Source organism: Pinus tabuliformis, chromosome 7 (genome assembly GCF_031772625.1).
Source record: "Pinus tabuliformis cultivar Carrire ecotype Pingquan chromosome 7, CPIR1, whole genome shotgun sequence".
Classification (NCBI taxonomy): domain Eukaryota; kingdom Viridiplantae; phylum Streptophyta; class Pinopsida; order Pinales; family Pinaceae; genus Pinus; species Pinus tabuliformis.
The window spans coordinates 992,138,829-992,156,774 of NC_142293.1; positions in this window are offsets into that span (position 1 = coordinate 992,138,829).

Below are 17,946 nucleotides of genomic sequence, written 5' to 3' on the forward strand. Positions count from 1 at the left end.
GTCAGAAGCTTCTACTCCACACACTGTCGAGGAGGAAGAACATCCATTTCCTCTTGAAGGTTTCCCCTATACAGGGAGCATTCCTATCAGTGTGTATCAGGAATTACCGCCTAATTATGTGCCTTTGGCACAATTGGTTTTAGGTACACCTAGTGGCTCATCACTTTACCATAACCCTATTTGGGCGTCTGGTTGCATGCCTACTATAGTTCTGTTCATTACGAACTCAACCTCCCAACAGGTCGTTACCTCAGTCCTGGTGCAACCCACCGTTCCAAACCCTCTTGTATCGTCCATCCCAGTCACCCGTCCGGTTCAACCGGCGGTCTCGAAGAATGTTACTATCAATTCTTCGATCCCTCCAGTAAGTGGCTAGGTTGTGCCACCACCTAGGGGGAAAAATTTGAGTGCTTCTATGGTGTTAGGCACCACCAATGTGATTAGCTCATAGGCTCACATGGTTGGCATGAACCAACCTTCTTCTGGCGTTTTTCAAAACCTTGCTGGTCCATCTGGGTCAAGAAATTTCCAGTATCAGCAACCTTATGAGGCTCAGGTTCAGTACCAAACTCCTTACATTCCATATGGTTCTCAAGGAATGGTCAATCTACCTTACGTCCTTGAGTCTAGGTAGTATGTTCATCCTAGCGCATCCACTTTTCAAGGTGGCTACGGCTAGATTCAATTCGTAAATTTTCTGGGCATTGTTCAAGTACCCTTGCAACAGCAAGGATAGCCTCTACAACAAGAAGGGAAACCTTTGTTGTAGCAAGGGTCATCTACACAACAACAAGGGAAAATTATACCACAGCAAAGTCAACTGCAACAACTGCAGGGGAAACCCTCGCAACAGTTGCAACAAACCATGCAACAGGAGATGCAGTATGCTCCACAAACCTCCTATCCGATGCCTTTGTAGGGCCAACCTCTGCAGCCCCAGGGACAGCTTTTTTAGCCGCGAGGTCAACCCTTACAGCAGGAAAACCAACCCGAGCAGTAGCAACCCTTATATACATATCAACAGGGTCAACCCTTGCAAGGACAAGGCCAAGGAAAAGTCCTGCAACAGCAGGCCCAAAACCCTAATGCCCTAGGTAAACAGGTACATAATCCTTTTGCCCAAGGGAAGCAAGTCCATAATCCCTATGTCCAAGGGCAATAAGTGTACAATCCTTATGTCTAGGGACAACATGTATAATATCCATATGTCCAAGGTCAACAGGCTCAACAACCTCTTAACCTGTATGATGCTTATTAGCAACCTATGACCGGAGAGTTCCAAGGTGTTCAAGGTCAAAATCCTCCATATGGCCAAGGTAACCCACAATGGGGGCAAAATCAAATGCCATATGGCTAAAATTCCCCACTATGGGGCCAAAATCCTTACTAGTAGGGATGGGCTCCTTCGATTGGACCTGCTTATTGACCTCCAATGCCTTTTAATACTCAATTTCCGTTTTTGGCCACACTAGAGTTTCCATATGTGTCTCACCTTACGAATGATCCAATTCTTCATTCGCCATACCGGCCTTCGGTTTCATCCAAGATCCAGAGCGATTGTCCTAAGTTCGACGGGAAAGCGAAAGAATATCCTCAAGCCCACGTGATGACATATCACCTCTGGTGCTCTTCGAATTCTTACGTTGACAATTCTATTCGTCTCTGTATTTTCCAACAAACCCTCACATATGTTGCAGCCAAGTGGTAGATCAAGCTTCCTCAAAGTACTTACCATGACTTCAACTCTTTAGCCATGGCTTTCCTCACACATTTCTAGTTACCAATTCATTATGAAACTAGCACCTATTTACTAAGGTCGCTTAAGCAAGATACTACGATGCACATCTCCAATCACATCCATGAATGGAGACATAGATGTGACTTGATCAAATTCGAGATTGTTGATCAGTTTCTCACCGAATGGTTCACTAAGTCATTCATATCTCCAATTGCTTGCAATATAGCTATGAGTGGATGCGTTACTAAAGAACAATCCATTGCGCGTGCCCAGTACTTAGATCTTGTTTATTCTTAACCTGGCACTTTATATGATTTATTACCCAATGCTCTGAAACCATCATCCGATCCCATGGCATCGAAGTCGCAAACTACACCTAATGTTGATGGAGTAATTGGTTCAATGTCCCAGACCCCAGTTAAATATTCTTATAAACAAAAGTCGTTCTCAAACACTGCTTCCAATAGTTCTTCCCAAAATCCACCTAGCTCTAGTAAAACCTCAGAGGTCCATGTTGTTTAGTCTACCACAGTGGACAAATCCTCGAAAGGTAAGAAGAAAGGCAAAGGAAAGGGTAAAGTCGATGCCCCAAAGCAGGGTACTTCTAAGTCATCTGTTGGTGATTCTTCACAACGGAAGCTTAGGTATCCATTCCTCATTTTCAAGGAGGATCACTATACCAAGGATTTTCCCCGATGATCCGAAGTTAGTCGTTTGCTCAAAGGGACCCTAGTTGTCCTGAAAGAGCTGTTTCCATCTCAGTAGACTCAAATGGTAGACCAACCTCAATCATCTGCTTCCTCAGGATCTCAAGTTTTCATGATGAGTACACCTATTAATGTGGCTGCTAGACCAAAATATTACCAAACTCCTACTCTGACAACTGGGAAAGAGAAAGAGGCCACCCATTCTTCTTCTGCCTAGAGTTCTGGCCCTCTTTATATCGAGTTCCCTAACCCTGATTCCTCTATACGGCCACCCTCTCGAGGTGTGTTATGGAAATCCTTGTACAATCCCAATGCTTGAGCTGCTCAACACTATAATATTTTTGAATATTTGGCTCAAGTGCCATCAACTATGTCAGCCCTCGAGGTGCTCCAAAGCTATCCATCTCAGCGGAAATCTTTGCTGTCAGCTATTGGGGGTATTGATCCTACTGATTCCAATTTGATATGTTTTGATCTAGAGAACCATGTTCCCTCATCAGATTGCCTTTCTAATTAAAGTAATCATCAATGAGAAGACCATCCACAGGAATGTCATCGATGAAGGTGCTTCCACCTGCATCATGTAAATCGTATACTGGAAGGCCATTTTTTCCCCTACTTTGAACCAATCCCCGAACACTTTGGAAGCTTTCGACAGGCGTGATTCGCGACCCTTCAGTGTCTTACCTAATCTTGCCATTACTTTGGAGGGGAAGACAATAAAAGTGGAGGTAGATATTGTCGATGCTAATCTCAATTATAATATTCTACTCGGCTGGAGCTGGACCCATCCCATGCATGCGATAGCCTCCACCCTATTCCGCGTGATTCCTTTTCCCCATCAAGGGAAGATTGTCACTATTGACCATCTGTCCCTATTTGCCTCTTCTTCCTCAGATGGCAATGTTCCGTATGTCAAGCACACTGGTGCTCCTTATGAGAGTGTGGAGGAAGGACTTTTTAAATATTCTATCTTGATGGGAATTTTTCTACTCCCACCTCCTCATGTTGCCTCTATCAACATGATCTCAGTCAAATCTGATCCTTGGGACATACCTTCACCGGATCTTGTTGATACTTGGGGTGAGGTTATGCCACTTAGTCCTGCCAAAATCAATTACATGGAGAATGTTTAGAGGACTTCTCTTGATACATATTCTCAATCCCCATGGCTTGGCACTTCAGAATCTCCTGATCCCTTAGTCGAGACTTTTATTGCTAACGAATGTATCATGGAAGTAATTTCTCTTGAGGAATCTCCTTGGAATAACACTCATCATCACTCCTCATTCCTGCCTCGCCCGACAGTCATGTCTACTAGTCTCGAGAAGTTCTCTTCTCTGCTGCCTATTGACCTGTCAGTTTCGCCTGACATTGTCAAGATCTTTCAACTGAGGGCTGTTATAGACATTTTTGTGCCTAACAGCATGAAGCATGAAATGTCAATAATCTGAGGGATCCAAAGTCCCTAAACATGTTGTTCCTACCCCTAGAGGAACAAGGTCAGCAAACCACAGCACTAAAAATCAGTTCTCCACCTGAAAACACTCAAAAACAAGCTAATTCTGGATCATGTCAACTGCTCCACTGAGCATCTGCGCTGAATGTCAACTGCTCCACTTTGTACCTGCGCTGAATGTCAAATCTAATGAAGGCTACCTGCGCTGGGCGAGATTGGCCAAGTGGCACAGTCATTCTGCAAGGTGTCAAATGCCCAGGAAGCTTCCAAAATGACACTTGGATCAGGGAATTCGCCTTGTGATGAGTAAGAGGATCTAGATCTCCAAGTGGAAGCAAGAAACTCCAAGTGGACTCAAGAACTGAAGTATAACTGAAGTGGGAGAGGACACTAGTCAGCTTCATGCCAAGCTCAAGCTGACTCATCATTTCTCCAAAACTCCTATATATAGAGCTCTCTCATGAGGTCTAGAGGGGCTGGAATCTTGTGAATGTAAGGAAGTGCTGTTGGTTTGTGCATAGAACTATTGGGTGATTTGCTTGAAGGAGGTGAAGAGGAGATTTCTTTCTGCTGGGAGGTGTTGCTGGATTGGGCCTATTATGGTTGTAACACTCTCAGAACTTTACTTTTTCCATTAATAAAGTATTTGAGGTTCTTCTATATGCATGTGTCTCTGTGGCGTATTGATACTTGTATATTTGATTTATTCTAATCCTTGAATCAATTATGGATGTATGCTTCTTGTAGTTTCCCTTTCTTGTGCTTTTGTAGGATCTTTGTGTAGCTGGGCCAGTGAAAGAGCAAGGAGCTGGGAGCGAGCAGCAAAGAGGGAAGATTGGATCAACCATTAGCGGAAGATAACGGTTAGTGGATTTCCTTCTCCTCTCTCTTACATCTCATAAAGAAGTAATCTTGAATAGCTTTGCATTCGGTTGTTGCTGAGGTACTATCACCCTTAGAGTGGGATAGGGTCATTCCGTATTGGATACTTTTCCCAACAACAAATTGGCGACTCCACTGGGGATCGTATCTTGTTGGTTGTTTGTGTTTTTTGCTATTCATTTCATAAACAAAGGGAGTACTGAATCGAACTGTATTTGGATTTTTCAAATACAAAGTAGAGGGAAGCTACTCTAGCTCAGTTGCTGGGCAAGTTTATGATTTGAAGAGCTGATCCACAAGGACTCTAATAAGCTCTTAGTGATAGCTTTTCATGCTCCTTGTCATCCCTTAGTGTGTCCTTGACTGATAGCTTCTGATTTGGCCAAAAACTGTGAATTTTTGAGCAATCTGTGACCCGGAAACCAAGAGAAACGAAAGTTTCGTTCTTCAGTGCAACTGCTGTGAAGGCTGTCTGCATTTCAGCGCAGTTCCCGAAGGGGCTACCTGCGCTGAAGGTCAAACAGACAGTGTCCCACCTGCGCTGGACCAGTCTTGCCTTGTGCTACTGGGGTTTCCTGTTGTTTCTTGCCCTGTTTTCACTCTTGTTTTGCTGCCTGTTACCAGTCAATGTGCCTATCTAAAACCAACTTTCCTTGTCATTATTCCGCCTCGGTTGTATAAATAAACTGTGTTTGTTCTTTGTGTATTTCTTGTATCATTTACAGTTTCCCATAACGAAAGTGAACTAGTCTTGCTGTGACCTCTTAGACCTAGACCTGTGATAAAGTGTCGTTTTGATCTTAAGAGTTAGTTTATTTGCTGTTCATAGCTGATTGAGCTTTTGCTTTCATCATATGGTTTGAGTTTATATATTTCTAGTGTCAAAACAAGTAAATCTTAAGGTGTCTTTTGATTTTGGACAAGCTTGTTTGTTTTCACTTGAAATTGAATTCAAAGTTATACAACAGCTTTCTTTTTGTGTCGCACAAACATTAAGGAAGAGAAAAGAAATACCTGCATTTTTGCATTTTGCATATAAGTTTGTATGTTGATTTAGGGAAAAAGTGCATTAGCGAGTGCTCTTTGATCTGTGTGAAAAGATTTTGTCTCTCTTTTCCCTCAGTAGTTAAGATTTTCATAAGTCGAAAAGATTGAAAAAGCTTGCTTCTCATCTTAGACTGCATTTAGGAATTTGTATCAATACATCTCGTGGTGAACCTTGAAAGGCAAAATTTAAAAATATCAACTTAAAATATATTGAATGAACCTAAAAACGCTTTGAAACATAACGCAAACATCTAGAGGTCTAAGCTAGAGACGTGTTCCGGCGTCGTTAAACGTAGTGACTGTCGATCTCGACGAAGGTGGGTGATTCCTCCTGAGAGTCGGTGGCACTAATACGGACTTGTGCTCCCACGTACCGTCGCGTATATATTGGGAGACCCCTATAGGAATATATCTTTTATCCTTAGGAAGCCGTGTCGGCCGCCCTACTGATCGCAATGCAGTGAACACAGCATTCACGAAGATCGACCACCCGTACCGTAAAACGTATTCTGTGGTTTTGCGAAAGGTTTGGCAGACCCTCTGCCTAGATCTCCAGAGCAGTTTCTTTTGGCCTTTTTCAAACTCTATAACTGAAAAAGTCCAACCGAGCATTTGTCACTTCGGGCTCGTTAATACATCGAAGGGGACTAGAGTCATCTTTAGCTTTTTCTCGACTCTTAAAAAGTGAAAAAGCAAGTTGTGTCTAAAAGCGTCTAATAAAATTCATTCAATTCGGAAACACAAATTTCCCCTTTTAATATTTTAGTTGATCGAGTAATCCGCAATCGTGGAAGAAAGTCAATTGAAACCCCGTCGTTCGCGGAGGCTTACGAGTCAACCGTCTTTGTCTCCGGAATCGAAAACAGTACGGGCAAAGCGAACTTGTTTAACCGGTTCAAAATCCCCTTTGAAAGTTAGGACAAGTGTTCCAACTGCATCTGAGGTTCCGGTTACTCCTAACATTTCTGGAAACCCTGCCTCTATAGAAGAAGTTCAACAGCCACAGAAGGACAATAATACTGATCCTAGTCTGGGGGCAAATACTTGTGTAACTGAACCAGTTCCATCTGTAACCGGTCCAGAAAGTTTTGTTCCCAAAACAACTGTCGCTATCGAAGCAACCACTTCTTCGGCACCAGAAATATTTTACGGACCTGACGGTCTTCCTCTTCCACCGGGTTTGATTGCGATAGAGGAAATTGCAGAGGATCCGCAAGCAAGTACTCCAACCCAGTTTGGAGTCGGGGTCACTCTATTTCCTTCATCAGAGGTTAATCCACCACAAGTGGAAGTCCCTGTAGAATCGCTAGGAAATCTATTGGATAGACTTAAAATGTCTGAACAACCGTCATCATCTAGGACTGTGTCAAATGACACAGCGACAGCAGAAGTCCCTGCCGTCACTCCGACGATGTTTGCCGGCATACCAGCTGTCCCAACTAGCTCTCAACAGCTAGAAGGAGTCCACCAAGGGACTATTTCGACAGTATGGTCTGTTCCAGTTTGTACATCCGGAGTAATACCCGGTAATTCTTATGTTGAAACTCGACAGATTGATCCCCATGGAGGTCAATTTGGGCCATCTAGTCCTCAAGGACTAACAATCCCTCTGAGTTCCGGATTGCTACCATATGGGGGGCAGTATGCCCTTTCATTACCTCCTTCGGGAGGATATCCATATGGCAGTTCTCAACAGTATTCAGGTTATACTGGAATTGCATCAAGTAGTTGGGTACCTATGCTACCTCAACAACCAAGGGTTGTATATTCTATGCAACAGTGTGTACCTGTGATGAACATCCCAACCACATCGGCTATTGTAACAGTGTCACAAGTTCAAGTGATACCTGTTGCATGTCAACCTCAGGTTTCTTAGGTTGTAATGCAACAGTCACTTGATCATGGGTCACAACCACAATCGCCAACTGGTGGGGCAACACAAGTACAAACGGGTACCATTACCCCACACCTCGGTCCAACGGTTAGCATAGCACAACAAAACATGGCATCACAACCATGGCTTGTGCAATACCAACAACCGCAGTTCCAGCAAGTGTACCAAGGTTCTGAGCAGCAGATCTTTGCGAATAGTGGACAACCGTATATCCAAAATGGTCAAAACCAACCACTTTACAGTGGTCAAGTCCACCAACCGTATCAGTCATACCAGCATCAATTACATTATGCTGGTATGCAAAGACCCACTGCTCAAGCGATTCCATCGTACCCTAGTTACGCTTCGCCTAACCTGAATCAACAGTTACCATTCGTGGCAACTTTAGAGTTACCTGATTTACACCGTTTAACCAATGATCTGATTGCTTATGCCCCTTGGTGGCCAGCGATTCCTCATAAACTTCCATCTGACATTCCTAAATTCAATGGAAATCCAGGTGAAGACCCGTCGAATCACGTAATGACTTTTCATCTGTGGTGTTCGTCGAACACCCTAAACGACGATTCGATAAGGCTTCGCCTTTTTCAGAGGACATTGACAGGTCCAGCGGCTAAATGGTATATTGAATTGCCAAGAGCCTCTTTCGACAATTTTAGTTCCCTAGCCACGACCTTCTTAACCCATTTTCAATTACCGATAAGGTATGAAACGGGAACAGAAATATTAACCAACTTCAAACAGACAACTGCTACCCATATATCTGATCATATACATGAGTGGCGTCGTCGTCGTAGGATGGTGAAAACATATGTTCCCGATCAGCTATTAGCTGAATGGTTTATAAAGTCGTTACTTCCGGCTATTACGGAAGATGTGGCCAAGGGGGGAGTCGTAACAGAGGAGCAAGTTATTGCTCGTGCGCAGTATTTGGACTTAGTTTATACTCAGTCCGGCACGCTCTATGAAAAAATATCTGACGCCCCTAGACCGGAATTTTCAATTCCTCCCCCTCCTAAATCAAATAGTGACTCTCATGCCGGTGATGGCGTGATTGGCACGGCAAACGCGAAATCGATAAAGGCTTCGTCAAAGAAAGCCCGTAAGAATTCAGATCAAAATGCAAAAGAAGAAGTTCTTGCTTCGGAAGTAAATGCCGTATCAGAAGATAAAGGCAAAGAAACCAATCAACCAGGAAGCAAGAAGAAACAAAACAAAGGGAAGAAGAAGAAACAGAGTGAGTCATCCCCTGGAAAAAATTCTTCAAACCCTCCTGGAAAAGGGAAACAAATTTATCCATGTCAAATATGTGATGATGAGGATCATTACACAAAGAATTGCCCATTTAAAGCTAAGTTAAAGAGGTTCTTTAAAAGTTCCCAAACCTCAGCTGTGTTAACTGATCCATTTCCCAACCCAGGTTAAAATCTGGTTGATAGTGGAAATGCTTCCCTGTCACAAGTCCTTATGTTGTCGGTTTCGAAACAGCAGAATGATGCTTTGATTTCGACAAGGAACAAAGATTATGGGAATCCTCAGCTGTCGAACAAAAAAGGTAAAGATCAACCAAGTAGTTCGACAACAACTTCGACAGAAGTTGTAACGCCCACCATCCCTGAATTAACAATAAAACCGCCAAAGGGTGTAGTACACAAGTCGACATTTAATCCTCGCGCCAGAGCGGCGCAGCATTATAACATAGTGGAGGATTTGGCCCAATCGCCATCCGCTATGTCGACTCTTGAAGTGCTACAAAATTGTCCAACCCAAAGGCAGGCATTGTTATCGACAATTGGTGGGGTTGATCCTAAGAATTCCAATCTTGTATCCTTTGATCACAAGGGATATGATCCTCAGTTACCAGCTCAGCTAGCTTTCCTTATTCAAGTGAAAGCACTCAACAAAACTGTTCACAGAACAATAATTGATGAGGGAGCCTCGACATGTATTATGTCAATGAGTTGCTGGAAAACTTTAGGATCTCCAACCTTGTCGCGATCTTCGAAGACATTAAAAGCTTTCGACGGAAGGACTTATACCCCTTACGGTATCCTTAATAACTTGAAAGTTGAACTAGGAGGAAAAACAGTAGAAATTGATGTAGAAGTCATTGATGGAAATCTTGACTATAACATCCTACTAGGTAGACCATGGATTTATGCCATGGCAGTTGTTGTGTCGACTTATTTTAGGAAGATCGCATTCCCATTTGAAGGAGGGATTACGATCGTCGACCAACAGAATTTCCTCCCTAATGGTTCACAAGTTACAGGAAGCATTCCCATGATCCATGAGAGAAACCATTCAATTCAAGATATCGGAGTAGGATTATTGAAAGACCCCACATTGATGGGAACTTTCGCGCTACCACCTCCTATTTATAGAGGAAATGTACCATTTGTAGCAACCTGCAACATGATATCTTCCACGAAGGTCAACATGGATTATTCAATGGTTTTACCCCCAAGCCCTTTAGAAATATTGTAGCAATCAATGTTTCAGGCATGGGAGGCGAGCCCAAATCAATGCTCGTCAAGCGTTTGGGTAGATAGGTCTAGAGAATATGGAACCCCATTAGATCCTTGGTCGAAAGTACATGGGACTGACGAAGGAATCTTACAATCAATGATGATTGAGGGGGCACCATGGAATGATCACCACCATCGTTCCCTTCTTCCAGAATATGAAAAAGAAACTCAAAGTGACCTTTATCACCCTTCAGTATTTGAATTCCTAACAAATACTGTAAACACGGTGGATTCCGAGCGAAACCTATCCAATATTGAAGAGACTATAGCCATAAATATCTCGACTAAAACAGATGTTGTAGAGAATATTTATGTCGGCAAAGGTTGTTCCCCTTCAGAACTGGAAATATATAACACTCTTTTTCGCGAATTTAGGGATGTCTTTGCTTGGTCATATGATGAAATGCCAGGCATTGACTCGAGTATCATTGAACATGAAATTAAAATGTATCCTGATGTCAAACCAGTAAGACAACGGCTTCGGCAGGTGCACCCCAAGAAAGCCGCGGCCATTAAGGCGGAAGTTGAAAAACTCCTCCATGCTGGATTCATCTACCCGGTTCCTCTAACCGATTGGGTATCGAATATTGTCCCTGTTATGAAGAAACAAGGGACGATTAGAGTGTGTGTCGATTATAGGGATGTAAACCAAGCTTGTCCGAAAGACAACTACCCTACACCCTTCATCGACCAGATAATTGATGAATGCACCGGATGTGAAATCTTTTCATTTATGGATGGATTTTCCGAGTATAATCAAATAAATATCCGCCCATAGGACCAGTCAAAGACTGCATTTATTTGTCCGTGGGGCACATTCGCTTATCAAAAATTACCCTTTGGTTTAAAGAACGCAGGGGCGACGTTTCAGAGGGCAATGAATTATGCCTTCCATGACATCAAGAACATTGTTCAACCTTATCTCGACGATCTTCCGGCTCATTCGCGAAAGCGGACTGATCATCCACAGCATTTAAGAGCGATATTTCTACGTTGCCGACACTACAAGATAAGACTCAATCCGCACAAATGTGTGTTTTGCGTCGGTTCTGGTCGTTTACTTGGCTTTGTAGTCTCTAAGGATGGGATTCGTCTCGACCCTTGTAAGGTTCAGGCAATCATTAATTTGCCTCCACCTTCAAATTTGCTTCAGATTCAGAAACTCCAAGGGAAAGCAAACTTTCTGAGGAGGTTCATTCCAAATTACGCAGAACTTGCTAAGGTTATACTCATCTTTTGAAAAAGGATGTACCTTTTGTCTGGGACCAGGTGGCGCAAACTTCCTTTGATGCTCTGAAAGATTTTCTAGTAAAAGCATCATTAATGTACGCCCCGGACTATCAAAGAGATTTTAACCTGTATCTGGCTGCAGCAGATACGACCATTACAATGGTTTTAGTTCAAGAAGTCGATGGAATCGAACATCCTATCTATTATTTAAGTAAAAACTTAAATGATACAGAAAGTAAGTATTCTTATGTAGAAAAACTAGCGCTTGCAGCTGTTCAAGCGATTCAAAGGTTTCGACATTATGTCCTCTTTCGGAAAACTACCATCTTGTCAGATTGCAACCCCATGACTTATATACTGTCGCGACAGTTGCTGGGGGGCAAATATTCAAAATGGATAGCGATCCTTCAAGAGTTTGATCTGGAATTTGTAAAATCCAAATCAAAGAAGGCCCTAGTTTTCGCAGAATTATTGTGCGATCTCCCATCATCGTCCAACGATGAAACATCGGAAGAGTCAATCGTGGACGAAAGTTTTTTTCTGATATCTGTAAGCGATGAGTGGTATGGAGATATCATAGTTTATCTCCAAACCCAAAAGTTCAGGCCTAACACCTCTCGCTCCGAACAAAACCGTATACGATACCAAGCAAAAGACTACATGATCGTCGGTGATACACTTTACCGTCGTGGTGTCGATACAGTTCTGAGGAGGTGCCTTACCCATGAGGAGGCCGAAAAAGCCCTGAATGATTGTCATTCAGGCGCGTGTGGGGGGCATCAGTCTGGATATGCAACAGCACAAAGAATCTTACGAGCAGGATACTTCTGGCCAACCATGTTCAAAGATTGCATAACCGCAGTCAGAAGTTGCCATGCTTGTCAAATCTTTGATAGCAAAACCAGACGACCACCCGCACCTTTACAGCCGATAGTTGCTTTTGGGCCCTTCGCCAAGTGGGGCATCGATTTCATGCAATGTAACCCCACCTCGACCGGGGGGCATGGGTATATTATAGTCGTTGTTGACTATTTTACCAAATGGGCCGAGGTGATGCCTACATTGGATAACACTGGTGAAACAGCTGCCCTTTTCTTTTTCAATCATGTAGTCGCTAGGTTCGGCCTACCACAGGCTATAGTTACAGATCATGGGTCGCATTTTCGTAATCACATGATGGTCGAATTAGCTGCCAAGCTAGGGCTATCTCACGATAGCTCTACCCCATATTATCCGCAAGCCAACGGACAAGTTGAGGCAATCAACAAGGTCCTGAAGCGTATGTTGCAAAGGATGATTGGGGTTCATAAAAGAAGGTGGCACCTAATCCTGTACTTAGCCTTGTGGGCTTACCGAACGTCGGTAAAGAACGCAACTGGGTTCACACCTTTTCAACTGGTGTATGGCCTGGAAGCAGTCATACCAATCCAGTGCGAAATTTCGTCGCTTAAACTCGCAATCGATCTTCTCCCCGGAACTTCAGAAGAAGAGGCTCGTTTCTTGGAACTAATGCAATTGGATGAAACCCGTCGTGATGCCGCTTTGGCTAACGAAGCTCATAAGAAACGAGTCAAGGCTCAGTTCGACAAAAATGTCAAACCCCGTGTCTTCTCAGAAGGTGATTTGGTCTTGCTTTATGACCAAGAATCCGATAAATTGGGAGCAGGTAAATTCAAGTCCTTATGGATGGGCCCCTATATTATTAAAAGGGTGTTAGCAAAAGGAGCCTACGAGTTAATGGATTACGATGGAATTCCACTGGCGCAGCCCCACAACGGGTTGTACCTCAAGCGTTACTATGCTTAAATAGTAACCTGCATGCTTTTGTTGTATTTTGTTTTCACTAAAGTGTTTGTTCTGGTCGAGTGATCCACCTTTTTCCGTTGCAGATGTCGAATCTTCTGGAGACATGTGTTGGATATGCCGACGGAGTGAGTCGTAGTTCACGGAACCTGTCCTCCGCAGCCTGGGCCATTTTTGATCCAAGGGGCGAGTTAGTAAGTTTCAGAGGTGTATGTATTGGGCAATCAACGAATAACATCGCTGAGTATAGCACGTTGATAGAACTACTCTCTGATGCCATCACACGTGGCATACGCCGACTAATTGTCAGGCTAGACTCACAGCTCGTAATACTGCAACTCAATGGTATATATTCTGTTCGCAATCCAGCTATTTATCGCATGTTCCTAAGGGTTAAGATCTTGGAAAGACGATTTGATTCAATTCAATATCAACATATTTCAAGAAACTTAAACACATTAACTGACTCATTAGCAAACTATGTGTTAGATAGACATTTGCAAAATTTATAAAAGGGACACATCATTAAAGATTGTACATATGGATCACATAAATCAACCAGAATAAAACCCGAAAATCAAAATACATATAAGCTGTTTATATAAGTTCATACATAATGTTCTGTAACCAAGACAAAATTGGTCATATGACCTAAGAACTCAAAAGATGCTAGGGGGCACCCTAGCCTAGTGGTGCTCATGATAGTACGTCACGGCCTGTGCAATCATGCGCAAGAGACGAGTCCATCGTCTAGGCACGCCGATAGTATGCCGCTGCAGCTGTAGAGGTAACTCGTCAATCTGTACATCAGGAAGACCGCGAGTAAGGCTCTCAACCTGCTCCTGCACAGCTGTAAGAGTCTCAGTATCGTCAAGATCGCGAATAACAACTCTCCTAGCAGGCTCCACTGCCGGGGCAGCAACTGGCGATCTTGGACGAACTGCTGGACGAACAGGACCAATATCTGCATGCACCCAAGAGTACAATTAAAAGTCTTGATAGAATAAAGCACAGCAACATTATGAATAAGAACAGTAAACAGTAATATGGTCAAGGAGTTTACCAATGGCGCCCCACTGCTCGCCATCCGGTAGCACCAAATCCGGATCGCCTCGGAAATCCATACCCACATATGGATACTCGGAAAACGCCATCTCCTGACGCTCGAACCACCTAAAGAAGGCCTCAGTAAAAGTAATCTGAGGTTGACCAGCATGCCTAGACATGTGGTCGACCCACCTCTGCATACGTGGCTCGGTCGGAGAAGGCAAGTCGAGTATGATGTACTGAGGCTGCATCAGTGGGATTCTCTCCAAGGCAAAGGCAGTCAGAATAGAACCAAATCCAAAGTTCTTCAGCTTCCCGTCCTTTACCTTGGTCAATCGACTTTTCATCTGAACAAGTACTGCATCACACCAGTTGAATACTTTCGGTTGGAGACACTCCAAGGCGTGCTGCATATAAGATCTATTGGCAACATGTAGAGCTGCGCTGCCGGCCATCCTACCAATAGTGAACAGAATGGACCTAAGAGCCCGATCAGTAATCTCACGGATAACAATCTTGCCGTCTCTGCTCGGCTGAGAACCTTCCCTGCAATACTGGCGGACATAATCTCTGGTGGAATCAGTCCCCCGAGCCGTACCTGACAAGGAAATGGGGGCACCTCACCTTGACAGTCCAGTCAAGAAGTACATGTCCTCTATGGTCAAGGGGATGGCCTTTCCCCTAATCTGGAACACTTGGTTAACAGGATCCCAAGCATCAAGCATGTACTGCAGTAAAGAAATTTGTGCTCTCATACTAGAGATACGGAAGAACTTCAGCAGGCCACAGTTCCGCAACGCGTTCACCGTGACAGGGTCATGGAGGGCAATCATGTCCTCCTCTTCATGCTCTCATTCTCACCACGTAAGAGACATTGTGTTCAAAGTTCCCTGCAAGGCAAACAAGAGAAGGAGTAAGTTCCTGATTTTGATGAGAAACTGGCGAAAAAATCATCAAAAATGACCTTAAAAACTCAGTTTTCTGAGCCCAGCGCAGGCAGAGAGTCTCCCACTTGCGCTGAGGGTCAGGCTGCCTTAAGGCAGCTTGACCTTCAGCGCAGGTTTCGAAATGGGAACCTGCGCTGATCCTAGGGCGCCCTGGCAAAACCCCAGGGGCTCAGAAACACTGGAAAACAGGCATGAAACAGGAAAAGGAAACCATGAAAAGAAAGAGCTAGGGTTTAGCTCCTACCTGGTCCAGACGGCACCGAAAATCGTCCGCAGAATCTCCCGGAATCAGCTGTTGAAAATCAAGGGGGAAGAGGCACCTCCAGAGCTCCAACAAACCAAATGCAAATGAAATGGTAAATGAGAGGTAAAAACACCTTTTAATGGCTTTTTACACAGTTGAAAGTGAAATATTAGGGTTATAATCTCATTTTCATGCAAATATTATTCATTTCTAACAAAGTTTGTTGCAGCAATTGAAAAAGCAGTACTATATTTGAAAAGAGAAAAGCTAGTAATGGTAAAAAATCAAAATTTGACCATATAATCGAGCAGTTTTACCGCGGAATTTATGCTCGTTAAAAAATAGAAAAGCGAGATCCGAGCAGTTTTATACATAGTTCATGCTCGTTAAAAAAATAAACATAAGATCGAGCAGTTTTACCGTGGAATTTATGCTCGTTAAAAAATAGAAAAGCGTGAGAAAGAGTTTCCTCCAGAGTTTAAGCTCATTAAAAAAATGAACCTATTTCGGTAAATAACCATTGTGATCGTAAATTTATTAGCCATAAAAACCTTGGTCGTGTTTGCACTCGCCACCTCCATTTCATTTGGCCGATCGTTCACCCCCATATGATTGTTTACCCATTTTGAGGAACAGCTGCGAAGAGTGATTTCACTTAGCCATCCTTGTGACACTGCCGTGATTGGAAAATTCCAACCTGTACCTGGAATCTGCTGCTATCCCTGTTTATCACTCGTTCCTCAAAAGACGAGTCTTCTTTGAGCTCTTTTCTCCTGACTCGTAAAATATGAAAAGTTTGCCGAGTTTTGGCCTTCCAGCTCGTTAAAATGACCGGAAGAGCTATCCCTCCTCTAGATTTTAATCTTTTTGGACCTGAGGGATTATTGCACAAAAAGGTAGAGCGCTTGTTTTATTCGGCTCGTTAAAGTTATCGAAAAATCATCCCTTCTGTATTGTTTTATACTTTTTCGGACTTAAGGGATTAGATGACGAAAAAGGAATTTTGGAGTTAACTTTCTGTACCTTTTCAGACTCTCTAAAAATGAAAAGGACCGAGTTTTCTTTGTCGTTAGACTCGTTAAAATGATTAAATAGCGACAAACTTGTCTTTAGACGAGAACGAGTTTCCCTATCGCTAAGCTCGTTAAAACATAGCGATGGGCTTGCCCGAAGGGCAGGTTATAGAACAAGCATATGTTATCCTCCTCAAGCTTGACAAAAATAAAGAGGTACTGGTCAGAAATGACTGGGGAAAAATTTGGAGAACCTCAAAGCTTTAATGGTAGCAAGTCGCTCTTGAACATGACACTTTGTCCTCCGTATCACATCGGGTTGGGTTGTTTCATTCACCGGTCTCATCACCATGGTCCTCGCCAAACCATCCGCATTTGGGGTAATGCTACCGATCCATCACATCAGTGTCGTTATATGTTCAAGAGATGTGTTCAGAAAGAGTCAACCGTGTCCCATCCACTGCCATACATTATCCTTCATCCACCCATGATCGCCACCCTGAATCATATCTCACAGATTGTTTTCACCTCCACTAAAATCATTAGCTCCATTCCGTGTCATTGATGTGGGATTCATTAAGGCCCTCCTTTGACGGATCGCTTCTTGTCGACTTCAGCTCATTATCCAAGAAGTTGATCTAGGAACAAACCCCCAGTACTTTGAAGCTTGCATGCCTCAATGGCAAGTTTCTCACTTCCGGCGACAGGTATACATTAATGACCTTCGACCAGAAGATTTTGCGTGGTGTTCGACGCCAAGTCCTTTATTCACACCACGTGAATTGTACTGCAGTACCTTGAGGGTCATTGTCATTAATGGTGATTCCTCTCGCGCTTGTTAACGGTTTACATTATTGACCGGTAATCAAGCGATGTCTTTCCATGTTCGACTTCAGCGCAATTCTCACATGGATCGACTTGTACTTAGAGTGAAGATCGAACGAGTTTGAAGACCCCGGATCTAGTTTCATCCATCCGGGCTGCGATATATATTCAGGATATAAAGACATTTGATATCTACATCATTGCAGCAGATGATCATCCTACTCAAAGGATGATAATTTCAGCAGAGAATTATCAGTCTACCATCAGACGATCGTCTGTTCTATGTACCAAAATGAATTTATAAAGCTGAGCATGGGAATGCCCGCCTCAGCTAGATCATGAAAGCAGAATGAAAAATAATGTATTGTATTGTATTTTATTACAGGGCACCTCTCAGCGATTGAATGAACTTTGGATCCTTCTGATAAAGCATTTCACCCGATAAACGACCTCATACTTTAGGGGGCAACTGTTATAGACATTTTTGTGCCTAACAGCATGAAGCATGAAATGTCAATAATCTGAGGGATCCAAAGTCCCTAAACATGTTGTTCCTACCCCTAGAGGAACAAGGTCAGCAAA